Below are 11,504 nucleotides of genomic sequence, written 5' to 3'. Positions count from 1 at the left end.
AGATGAAGAGCCTGAGGCTGAGAAAAAGGACCCTGTTTACCCAAGACCACACTGCCAGTGACAGTAGAACACAAACTCCAGCCCAGCTCAGCCTGACTCCACACACACCTGTTCCCAGTGCACAATAGAAAGTGCACAACATTGCAGTTTATGTAGAGCTTTCATTTTTATTTGTGTATTTATGGCCGCACCACACGGCATGCGGGATCTTAGTTCCCTGACCAGGGATCAAACCTGGGCCCCTTGCAATGGAAGTGCGTAGTCTTAACCACTAAGACCACGAGTCTTAACCACTGGACCAATAGAGCTTTCACTTACTTGATCTCATTATCCCAACAGCCATGGGGAGGTAGGTATACACATTTTCTCCATTTTACAGATGAGGAAGCCAAGGCTCAGAGAAGGAAGTGACACAACTCTGTACAGAGCTGGGATCTGGTTGGTCTTGTCAGTTGGAATGATCAGAGTAAAGAACCCTCTGGAGTGCTCACCTTTCCACTCCAGCCTTCCACTTCTTTACTTCAGAGGCAGTTGGGGAGCTGGTTTTCTGTGTTTCGTGCTCCGCAGTCAGTGCTTTGTACAGATCACCTCTCTGTGAAGGATGGACCATGTCAAGCATTCCAGTGGGTGACTGGGCCTCCAAGCAGAGGGTGTTGTTTCTCTTGAATCAAGAACTCTTTTCCAGGGCTTTCCCTGGTGGCTCAGTGTTAAAGAATCGGCCTGCCAATGTGGGAGACGTAGTTTCGATCCCTGGTCCAGGAAGATCCCACACACCACAGAGCAACTGAGTCCATACGCTGTAATTACTGTGCCCTGGAGCCGTGACATGGAGAAGGAAATGACAACCCACTCGTGTTCTTGCCTGGAGAATCCCAGGGATGGGGGAGCCTGGTGGGCTGCCGTCTATGGGATCACACAGAGTCGGACATGACTGGAGTGACTTAGCAGCAGTAGCATAGCTGTAACAAGAGAAGCTACTGCAATGAGAAGCTACCTCGAACAGAGAAACTAGAGAGTAGCCCATGCTCACTACAACCAGAGAAAAGCCTGAGCAACAATGAAGACCCAGTAAGTCAAAAATCAATCCATCAATAAAAAAAATTTTTTTTTAAAGAGCTCTTTTCCAGGGATTGGTTACCCAGGTCAAAGACACCCTGCAGAGAATTGAAATTTTCTGAAACAGTCACCCCAGCCCTTCAGGTTTTCTGACACCACCCTGTTCTATACTCTCTGCCCCTCCCTAGAAATTGCTCCTTGCTCTGACCTTGAAGGATTCAGGGCTTTAAGGACGAAAGATGTTTTTATTCAATAAAATTTCATTCAGCGTTTACTATGTGCAAAAAAATAAAATCTCTGAGTATACAGATAGAAATGATCAAAATGAGTAAGGAGAAGATCTGGGGGCTTCCCAGTGGCCTAGTGGTAAAGAATCCTCCTCCCAATGCAGGAGACACAGGTTCGATCCCTGATCCGGGAAGATCCCACGTGCTGCGGAGAAACTAAACCGGAGCACCACAGCTATTGAGCCTGTGCTCTAGAGCATGGGAGCCACAACTACGGAGCCCACGTTGCTGCCACTACTGCAGCCCGCGTGCCCTAGAGCCCGTGCTTCACAACAGGAGGAGCCAGCGCAGTGAGCAGCCCTTGCACGGCGACTGGAGAGTAGCTCCCAAGCACTGCAAAAAGCCCACCCAGCAACAAAGGCCCAGCACAGGCAAAACTAAATAAATTAATTAAATTACCCATTTAAAAAAAGAGAGAAGGTCTGTGACCTCCCAGAATTTATTTTCTTATGGAGGAGACAGACAATAAACAAATCAACCAACAATATAAAGTTTAACATCAAACAGTCAGAAGCACTTTAAAGAAAAATAGGGGTCAGGGGACAGAGATAGTGGAGGATGGAGGGTGAGAACAGTCGCTTCAGAAATGGCCGTCAGCAAAGCCCTCCCGAAAGAGGTGGCATTTATTTTTAAAATTAAAAAAAAAAATTGAATGAGACATCACAGTGAGTCAAGAACAGCAGTGAGATGGGGACAGGAGGAGGGAGACGGGGGAGGGGAAGGCAGGTCCAGGCGGGGTCCTCAGGGCAGACTGGCAATGTCTCTCTCTGGAGGGGGGCCAACTGGCTTGGGGCTTCTCTCATTGGTTTTTTCTTCAAGCGTCATGACAGTATCATGTTCACAAAGTCTCGGCAAGAGATGGTGTGGTCGACCCCACCTGTCACCTCTGAGGTCATCCTCTTCATCTCCAGGTGGGTCTTGGAGACCCCAAGCTTCTGCACCATCCATCCTCTTTAAAGACATCAGGTCAGTCTCGCCCTCATTGTTCAGGTCAGGCTCTGTGTATTTCTCTTTAAAGGCTGCAGGGTTTTCTGGCAGGGTCTCATCATCACTGTACTCCTGGTCACAGAGGAACTCCTTCAAACCTGTTGCTGAACTCGACTGCATGGTGCACACCAGGCTTCTGCCGGCTCCAAAGAGGTGCCATCTGAGCAGAGATCTGATGGAAGCGAAGGAGGAAGTCAACTGGGGAGAATATTCCAGATAGAGGGAACTCAAGCGCAAAGCACTGAAGCAGGAATGAGACTGGCATATTCACAGGAGAGCAAAGAGACCCGTGTAGCAGGATCGGAGTGGACAGAGGTGGGGACAGAGGTGACACCATCACCCTCACCCAAGGACTGCCGGCTTACAGTTTATTTTCACTTTACAACCCCCCAGGAGGCGAGCAGGTTTGCTTGGTGGAGGTAGGTGGGAAGAACGGGGAAAGGGGGACAGATTCACAAATATTGAGTGCTTGCTATGTTTCAGGCACTGTGCTAGCCTCTGGGTTTTTGTTTTTGTTTTGTTTTGTTTTGTTTTGGCTGTGGCATGTGGGATCTTAGTTTCCCAACCAGGGATTAAACTCACATCCTTTTGCCGTGGAAGTGCAGATTCTTAACCACTGGACCACCAGGGAAGTTCCAATTTCTAGGTATTTAAAACAGACATAGTTGGGTCTTCCCTTGTGGTCGAGTGGTTAAAATAGACAATCCCTCTCTTCAGGGAGCTTCTGATCTAGCAGGGGAGATACACAAGAAAGCAGGAAAATCAAGAAGTAATTGAATAGGGCTTCCCTGGTGGCTCATTGGTAAAGAATCTGCCTGCCAGTGCAGGAGACCAGGGTTCCATCCCTGATCAAGGAATATCCCGCATGCCGTGGAGCAAACCAAGCCCGTATGCCACAACTATTGAGTCTGTGCTCTAGAGCCTGTTCTCCACAACAAGAGAAGCCACGGCAATGAGAAGCACACACACCGAGACTAGAGAGTTGGCATCACCAACTCGATGGACATGAGTCTGAGTAAGCTCCAGGAGTTGGTGATGGACAGGGAGGCCTGGCGTGCTGCAGTCCATGGGGTCGCAAAGAGTCAGACGCGACTGAGTGACTGAACTGAACCGAACAACTGGTAACCCCCTGCTCTCTGCAACTAGAGAAAAGCCCACACAGCAACCAAGACCCAGCACAGCCAGAAATAAATAAATGAAATTATTTTTTCAAAGACATAATTGAATAAATATAAACTGCAGTGAATGCAATGAAGGAAGCCACTTAAAGAATTTGGGCAGGAACATAATTTGGCCTTGGGGGAAGGTCTGTTTGAGGAAGTAGTATGAAAGGAGTAGCCCTGAAAGATGAGTGGTGCTAGCCAGGACAAGGATGCATCAGCACATTTATTACAGCCCCTGTGTCATCACACGTTAATTCTCATTCACTGAAGGAGAAAGCAGACCTGAGACATGGGATGTAAAAATCGCCCATGTGATAAATCAAGTGGCCAAGCCAGGTTTCAACCAGAGTTCTTTACCTCACTGCCCTGTAACCTTCTGTTGCACCGACAGCGTTGGCTGTTTGCAAAGAGCAGATTCTGACTGCTGTGGCATCTAGGAAGTAATTGTGCTATCTCTGCCTTGAACAGATGTAGCTAGAGGCTTGGGGAAAGGACTGTATGGGAATAACAAAAGGTGGGAGAAAGTGGAAAGCTGAGCTGAATGATAGGTGAAGGGAAGTGATGGGCTAAGGTTGGAAGCACCCTGCTCCACTACACTCCAGCCCTCGGCGCTGTGGCGGGTGTGAATCACGTAGCACTGTGCCGACCACATCTAAGTGCCCAGAGGATGCTCTCTACCAAGGACTCAGAAGCAATAGGGTGTGATGGAAAAGAACCCAGGGCTAGAAACCAAAGGATCTGGGTTTCAGTGAAGCTCTGCAAGCTGGGCAACTCATCATCTCTTTGAGCGTTTGTTCTTATTTTAAATGGTTGTAATAACACCAGCCATTGGTGCCCTCTAGGACAGTTTGTGTTGTATAGATGCTCTCAAGTTGTGTCCGACTCTTTGAGACCCCATGGACTGTAGCCCACTAGGCTCCTCTGTCCATGGAATTTTTCAGGCAAGAATACTAGAGTGTGTTGCCATTTCCTTCTCCAGTGGATATTCCCAACCCAGGGATCGAATCCATGTCTCCTTCACTGCAGGCAGATTCTCTGTTGTCTGAGCCACCAGGGAAAGCCTATAGATGCATTGTGCTGTCCTGTGCTGTGCTTAGTCGCTCAGCGGTGTCTGACTCTTCGACCTCATGGACTGTAGCCTGCCAGGGTCCTCTGTCCATGGAATTCTCCAGGCAAGAATACTGGAGCGGGTTGCCATGCCCTCCTCTGGGGGATCTTTCCAACCCAGGTCTCCTGCATTGCAGGTGGATTCTTTACCAGCTGAGCTACCAGGGAAGCCCATAGATGCAATAACTAAGATGAAATCTCATTGAAGAACTACATAGCTTTTTGTGAATGTTGGAATTGTTAACATCTGTACTTTTCTTCAGCTGTCAGAGTGGGGGGAAAAGCACAAACTTATTATGCCGGAAATTCTCAGGGACCCATCTCCCAATCTCTTTCCCAGCATCTTCCCCTCTGCTCCTTTGAAGACAAGATACTTCAAAGATGATTTTGTGGGGAGAACAGGAATGAGAGCTGAAAACTCAGTGGGACAACACAGTGAGACGGAATCAAAGAAACCTGACTTCAATCCTGTATTAGTTAGCTGTTACTGCATAACAAACAACCACCAAATCTCAGGGGCAATCCATGATAGCATGTATTTCTTAATGCTGGATTTGCAGGTCAGCCAGGGCAGCTTTGCTACAGCTTTGATGTCATTTCTCCTCTCTAAGCCTGTCTTCTGTAAAATAGAAGTAATATTATTTTACAGGGTGAGGGTGAGGATGATGTTCTACCTCCCTTTTAACTAAACATACCCTTTGCTTAGGATATGATCGACGCTAGATGGTGTTCACCCTCTAGGCCAGTTAGTAATCCAAGAAGTGGTCTGACCTGAAGGAGACAATGAAAGCTACTGGCCAAGCCAATCAGACTGGCTGTCCCCCAAATGCAGCGCAGAAGACAGAGCCAGTAAGTCTGTAAAAGAGACAGCGGCATACCTCCAGGAAGAAGAGATACCCTCAAATAAATACTGGGCGGGATTCAAGAGCTGGAGATCAGTCTGCCAGCTCTTGGAATCATCTCAGCTTTTGATATCTTCCTTTCAGTTTTAGTCTTTAGCCCACCTATATCCTTCTAACAATCCCCAAGCCCTTTTTTTTTCTTAAGGAGTCCTGAGTAAGGTATTGTACTTTGCACTTCGAAGCATTGTGCTAACATCGAGAAGGTGCCTATAAAGTTGCCAGCCTTGAACTTGGCATACAGTAGGTTCTTAGCACCTGGTGACTACTGTTCACTAATCAGGGAGCTACTTAAGAGCAGGGATGGGATCTCTTTTTCAAAAGGCCTCTCACATGGAAGATGTTCATCAAATGTTTATTGGATAAATGACCAAATGAGTGAATTTGTATGCCTGAGCCCCTATGCAGAAACAGCCAAATGGCATCCATCATTTTATCCACACAGCAAAGAGTCATCAGACATCCACTTGTGCCAGATCCTGGGCGAGGGGCTAGGGTTCTCTCTGTGGACAAGACAACTGCCCTGCTCTCTTGAAGATTATATCTGGTGTTAAAGTGGATGATAAACAAGAAAAAGGATCAATGTATGATGTCCAGTAAGGGAAGTGTTATGACAAAAAATAAAGGAAGGCAAGGAGAAAGAGGGACTGAAAGAGGGGAGGGCTGTTTTGAGAAGTCTTTAAAATACCTTGTGAATGCTGACTCACTGTTTGGGCCTTGGTTCACCTGTCTCACGACGGGGATGCTGTTGGGATGAATGGACTGGGAGGGTCCTTCTGAACCCAGTGTTCCCAGTTTCTGTGGTTATGCAAGGCAGTGGCTGGACATTCCATACAGCCTCTGGAAATGCCAGGCCGTCATTATCGAGCTGAAGAGAGATTTGCATGGAGCAAAGGCCAGGAAGGTTGGTGCCATTCTGGGAGAGACAAGGCCCCAGGGCTCACTCTCTCAGATGGTCTGAGAATAATGACGTGACTCCCTGTTATTTACTGTGTGTTAAGTGCTGTTGGGGAGGGAACTTTTCAACTTGAGATTCTCAGAGGGAGACCTCTGTAGTCATAACAACAGGTAACATCTCTATGCAGGGTATGTGCTAAGAACCATACTCTCAACACTCCTGATACAAGAAACCATAAGGAAGTGCTCAGGGCTGGTGCGCTGGGAAGACCCAGAGGGATCGGGCGGAGAGGGAGGTGGGAGGGGGGACCGGGATGGGGAACACATGTAAATCCGTGGCTGATTCATGTCAATGTATGGCAAAACCCACTACAATATTGTAAAGTAATTAGCCTCCAACTAAGAAAAAAAAGAAACCATAAGGACTCCCAGATTACAAATGAGGAAACTGGGACAGAGAGAGGTAAAAGGCCTCGCCCCAGGTCACACAGCCAGGATTATAGCCCAGATCTTTCTGAGCCTGAAGCCTGGACTCTTAATTTCTAACTATAACATGATCGAGAAAGGGATGGCTGCTCAAGGAGAGAGACAGATGGACTACAAGACGTCTTAGGGGAAAGAGAGATGAGAGCTAGAAGGAAACAGTGAGGGATTTGAGAAGGCTTCCTGGAGGAGAAGGCATTTGAGGTGGGCCATTAATGACTGAATTGGTTGTAGTTTCTTGGGCTTGATGTCTCTGTCTAGAGGAGGGAATTGGGAACTTTGGTTCTACAAACCTTAAACTACTACATTTGGATTTATAGGAGCCAAGAAAAAAAAAGAAAACCTGTTAGAGCTTTTTAAAGGGGCTCAGGGCAAGTTGCTTTTAACTCTTTGAGGGTCAGGACTTCTTTGTGGATCTGAAGAGAAACTCTGAAATTACATGCCCCAGAAAACTTTACACAGAGACACATACTCAACAGAAGTAGGGACCATCCATGTACTTTTAGCCCCAGTCCAAGAAACACAAGTTAAAATCCTATAAATTCACAAATTACTACATTCACACATGTTGGATGCCTTCAGGGAGATTCTCAGAACTTGGGCAAGCAGAGATTAATTTCTTAATATCAGAAGGTTAGGGTAGATTTATAGAAGAGCTTCCATTAACTGTCTCAACTTAGTATGCCTCAGTCTCTTCTGCTAGTCACTTTCTAATGGAAAAGCTATGTACTTCCTGGCATATTTTTCAGTTGACAGCTAACCTTGTTCATCAAAAATTTGCATAGTTACAAAGGTTGTAATTTCCAACATGTTGTAAATTCATACCTTAAAAAAGAAATGCTTATATCATTCTTAAGTGTATGTATCCAGTTAAGTACCCTAGCAATTTGATAGCTACAACCATCTATTAAATATATATATACCAGACTTCCCAGCTGGTCCAGTGGCCAAGACTCCATGCTCCCAATGCAAGAGGTCTTGGTTTGATCCCTGGTCAAGGGACTAGATCCTGCATGATGCAACTAAAAATCCTGCATGCCACAACAAAGATCTAAGATCTGGAGTGCCACAACTAAGACACAGCACAGGCAAATTAAAAAAAAAAAACTGAACAAGCTTCTCTAACAGTGCAATTTTACATCATTCCTTTTTCTACTTGAACTCAAATTTTTATTTCATGTTCCCCCACAATATTTTACAACAGTGTATTTTTTATGTTTAAATGACATATGGATAATTTTATCATAATTCTCTGCACATATATACTTATATGTAAATTGGATCATTATTTACTTTCTGTGACTTTAACACTAGGCACTAATTTTTCTATTATTACAATTATCATATAAATGCAATTGATCAAAACAATATAAAGACTTCCCTGGTAGTCTAGTGGTTACACTTGGTGCTGGTGACATGTGTTTGATCTCTGGACAGGGAACTAAGGGCTTCCCAGGTGGCTCAGTGGGTAAAGAAATCCACCTGAAGTGCAGGAGATGCAGCCAGATGCCGGTTTGATCCCTGGGTTGGGAAGATCCCCTGGAGGTGGGCATGGCAACCTGCTCCAGTATTCTTGCCTGGAGGATCCCATGGGCAGAGGAGCCTGTTGGGCTATAGTCCATAGGGTCAGACATGACTGAAGTGACACACACACAGGGAACTAAGATCCCACATGCCGCCTGGCACAGCCAAAAAAAAAAAGTACATGTATTTCCATTTTTAAAAGTCAGAGGAGAAAATTTAACCCTTAATTGTGCTATAATTGACATAAAATAAATGACATATTTAAAGCACACAGTTTGACACATGTATACACTCATGAAACCACTCCTACAAACTTAGATAAATAATTATTTAACCGAAAAAATAAAAAAGGAAGGTTCCCCCCACCCCCGCCAGTGAGTCACATATTCCTGGATGAATGTTGCTTGCGCTAGAATGAGGTAGATTTTTTGCAATAATTCTATTCCCATGTTGTTTTGTTTTGTTTTGTTTTGCCGTCAAAGTGGTGTACTGAAGCCAGCTTGTACCAGTTCAGTTTGGGGGAATTTGTGAGTAGTTGTTTCACATAATGACTCCTAAAAACTAAATTATATGAACTTGCAATTAAATTATCTGTGTTCAAGACAAAGGAAATAAGCACTCAGCACACTCATCACTTACTAATTATTTCCCTACATTTTACTGTTATCTACGCTCTTGATATTATCTGCCTCTATTGTATTTGTGTGGTGGAAAGGCTGCTTATCTGTCACCAACTCGGTGATATCACCTTGGTTGCTTGAAATCAGCCCAAGGGGAGTATTTACACCATAGAAATTGGCAAATGGTGCAAGTTAGCACTTCCCACCTCCCCCAACGTATTGTTGCACGTTTACCAGCACAGGGCTGGCAGTAAGTGCTGAGAAACCTTCAACTTAATGAAGATGGTGGGAACAAAAGGAGTGTTGTTAGAGCAATGCGATGACAGGTAACTGAAATTGCATAGTGAAAAAATTATTTTTAATGATCTATCTACTGACAACTAGATTAGACCTTATCCTTCCATTCTGTGGAAATCAAGGATTGCAAAACCCATCTGACTTGCAAAAGGATTTCTTATTCCGACATAAAAGTCATTTATTTTCCTGGTCTATTTCCAAATCCTAAGGAAGAGTATTGAGAAGAGCTGAAAATAATTGCTGGCCTTTAAATCTGTAGAGAAAAACATGGTCTGCGTTGGAAGCTTACTTTACTGTCAAGACTCTCTGCTTCAAAAAGATTTTTCATCCTTTGGTAATAATTAAGGGATGGAAAAAAGGAAGTTATTCCTAACTCTCCACAAAGTATATGAATTCATTATACGCCAACAGAGGCCAAATACTCTGCTTCTGAAGCCATGCTTCAGTCTTGGAAAGATAGATATATATGTATTATATGTACATATATCATTATGATATATATATATGTGCCATAACGATATAAATATATGCCATAGGTGTGCCTGCCAAGTTGCTTTAGTCGTGTCCTACTCTTTGCGACCCTGTGGGATTCTCCAGGCAAGAATAATGGGATAGTTTGCCATGTCCTCCTCCAGGGGATCTTCCCCACCCAGGATCCAACCCGTGTATCTTATGTCTCTTACATTGGCAGGCAGGTTCTTTACCACTAGCGCCACCTGGGAAGTCCCATATGCCATATATATATGTGTATATACGTATACAAATATGTAGGTATGTGTATGTCACCCTTGGCACTTTGATTGTCGTATGATCCTTCCCCCTAATAATTCCAACAGTAAGTACTTGGGACCTCAGAGGATTTTACCAAACCCTTCCTCACACATACACACACACACACAGAAAGTAAGGAGGATATGCAGGGGGTAGTGTAAACATGAAACTGTCTTATACAAAAGGTGGGATCTGAGAATTAAGATAAACTTGCCAGAGACTCTCCTGGTGGTCCAGTGGCTAAGACTCCAAGCTCCCAATGCAGGGAGGCTGGATTTGATCCCTGGTCAGGAACTAGATCCCATACGCCTCAATTAAGTCCATAGCGTCCCAAAGAGCCGGACACAACTGAGCAGGTAGCACACAAGAGCTCACATGCCACAACTAAAGATTTTTCATGCCACAACTAAGACCTTGCACAGCCAAGCAAATAAATATTTTTTTAAAAAAGATGAACTTGCCAAACAGCTCTCAAAGAGATCAAACTTTTTAGGACGTTCAATATCAAGAAAACAAATCCCTTAAAACAGAGGTCAGCTACCCTAAGACCAACAAGCCCACCCCTAACTGGTTTATACTCAGCCCCCAAAGAATGCTTTTACAGGGACCTCCCTGGTGGTCCAGCAGCTAAGACTCTGAACTTCCAATGCAGGGGGCCTGGCTTCCATCCCTGGTCAGAGAACTAGATCCCACATGGTGCAGGTAAGAGTTTGCTTGTCACAACTAAAGCCGCAACCAAGACCCAGCGTGTGGAAATAAATAAATAAAAATAAACCTTTATTTATTTTTTTTAAAAGAATACTTTTACATATTTAAATGGTTGGGAAAGAAAAAAAAAATCAAAAGAAGAATCCTATCTCATGACACGTGAAAATTATATGAAATTCAAATTTCAGAGTCCAGTTTAATCAGGACACGGGAGCCACTCTCTTTCCTTTAAGTATCTAAGGTTGCCTTTGTGCTGCAAAGCTAGAGTTTGAGTAATTGTGACAGAGACCATCCCGGCCTAAAACATTTAGCTCTTTACAGAAAAGCGCCTGCTGACTCCAGTCTGAAAACAGCCGGCGATTGTTGCCCATTCTCGGAGGGGAATGTACCCATCTGGAAGGGCGCCGATCTAAATTCACGGCCCTGGGCAACTCCTTCCGGTCTGTGGGCCTCAGTTTCCCCAACTGTGAAATGGGTTTATGCACAGCGCTCTCGGGTCACCTACCTAGCAGGGAATCGGGGATCGGGGCTGCTAGAGGCCAGAGACTGGATGGACTGCGCGGCCCGCGCCCACGGGGCGGGTCCCTCGGGTTTCCAACGGGGCGGGGAGGAGCAGCACCCCGGAGGCCCAGCTTTCGCGGGGGAATTCCGGGCGGGGTGCGGGCAGTGGGGGCGGGCCGGGGCGGGGCCGGGGGCGGGGCCGAT

At 45.4% G+C, this 11,504-nt stretch overlaps 1 long non-coding RNA gene across 1 annotated transcript; it reads right to left on the bottom strand.

Moving 5' to 3' along the window:
* Window positions 1-1,745: 1,745 nt before the first annotated feature.
* On the bottom strand, window positions 1,746-11,471 carry LOC139036786 (uncharacterized). The gene is made up of 2 exons (XR_011489646.1): window positions 11,305-11,471; window positions 1,746-2,502 (listed from the first exon to the last, which is right to left on the bottom strand). It is a non-coding gene; the product is annotated as an uncharacterized lncRNA (long non-coding RNA).
* Between the last annotated feature and the right edge of the window lie 33 nt (window positions 11,472-11,504).

Source organism: Odocoileus virginianus, chromosome 9, assembly GCF_023699985.2.
Source record: "Odocoileus virginianus isolate 20LAN1187 ecotype Illinois chromosome 9, Ovbor_1.2, whole genome shotgun sequence".
NCBI classification, from domain to species: domain Eukaryota; kingdom Metazoa; phylum Chordata; class Mammalia; order Artiodactyla; family Cervidae; genus Odocoileus; species Odocoileus virginianus.
Note: the sequence above shows the minus strand (reverse complement) of the source record. Positions and strands in the feature narration are given on the sequence as shown.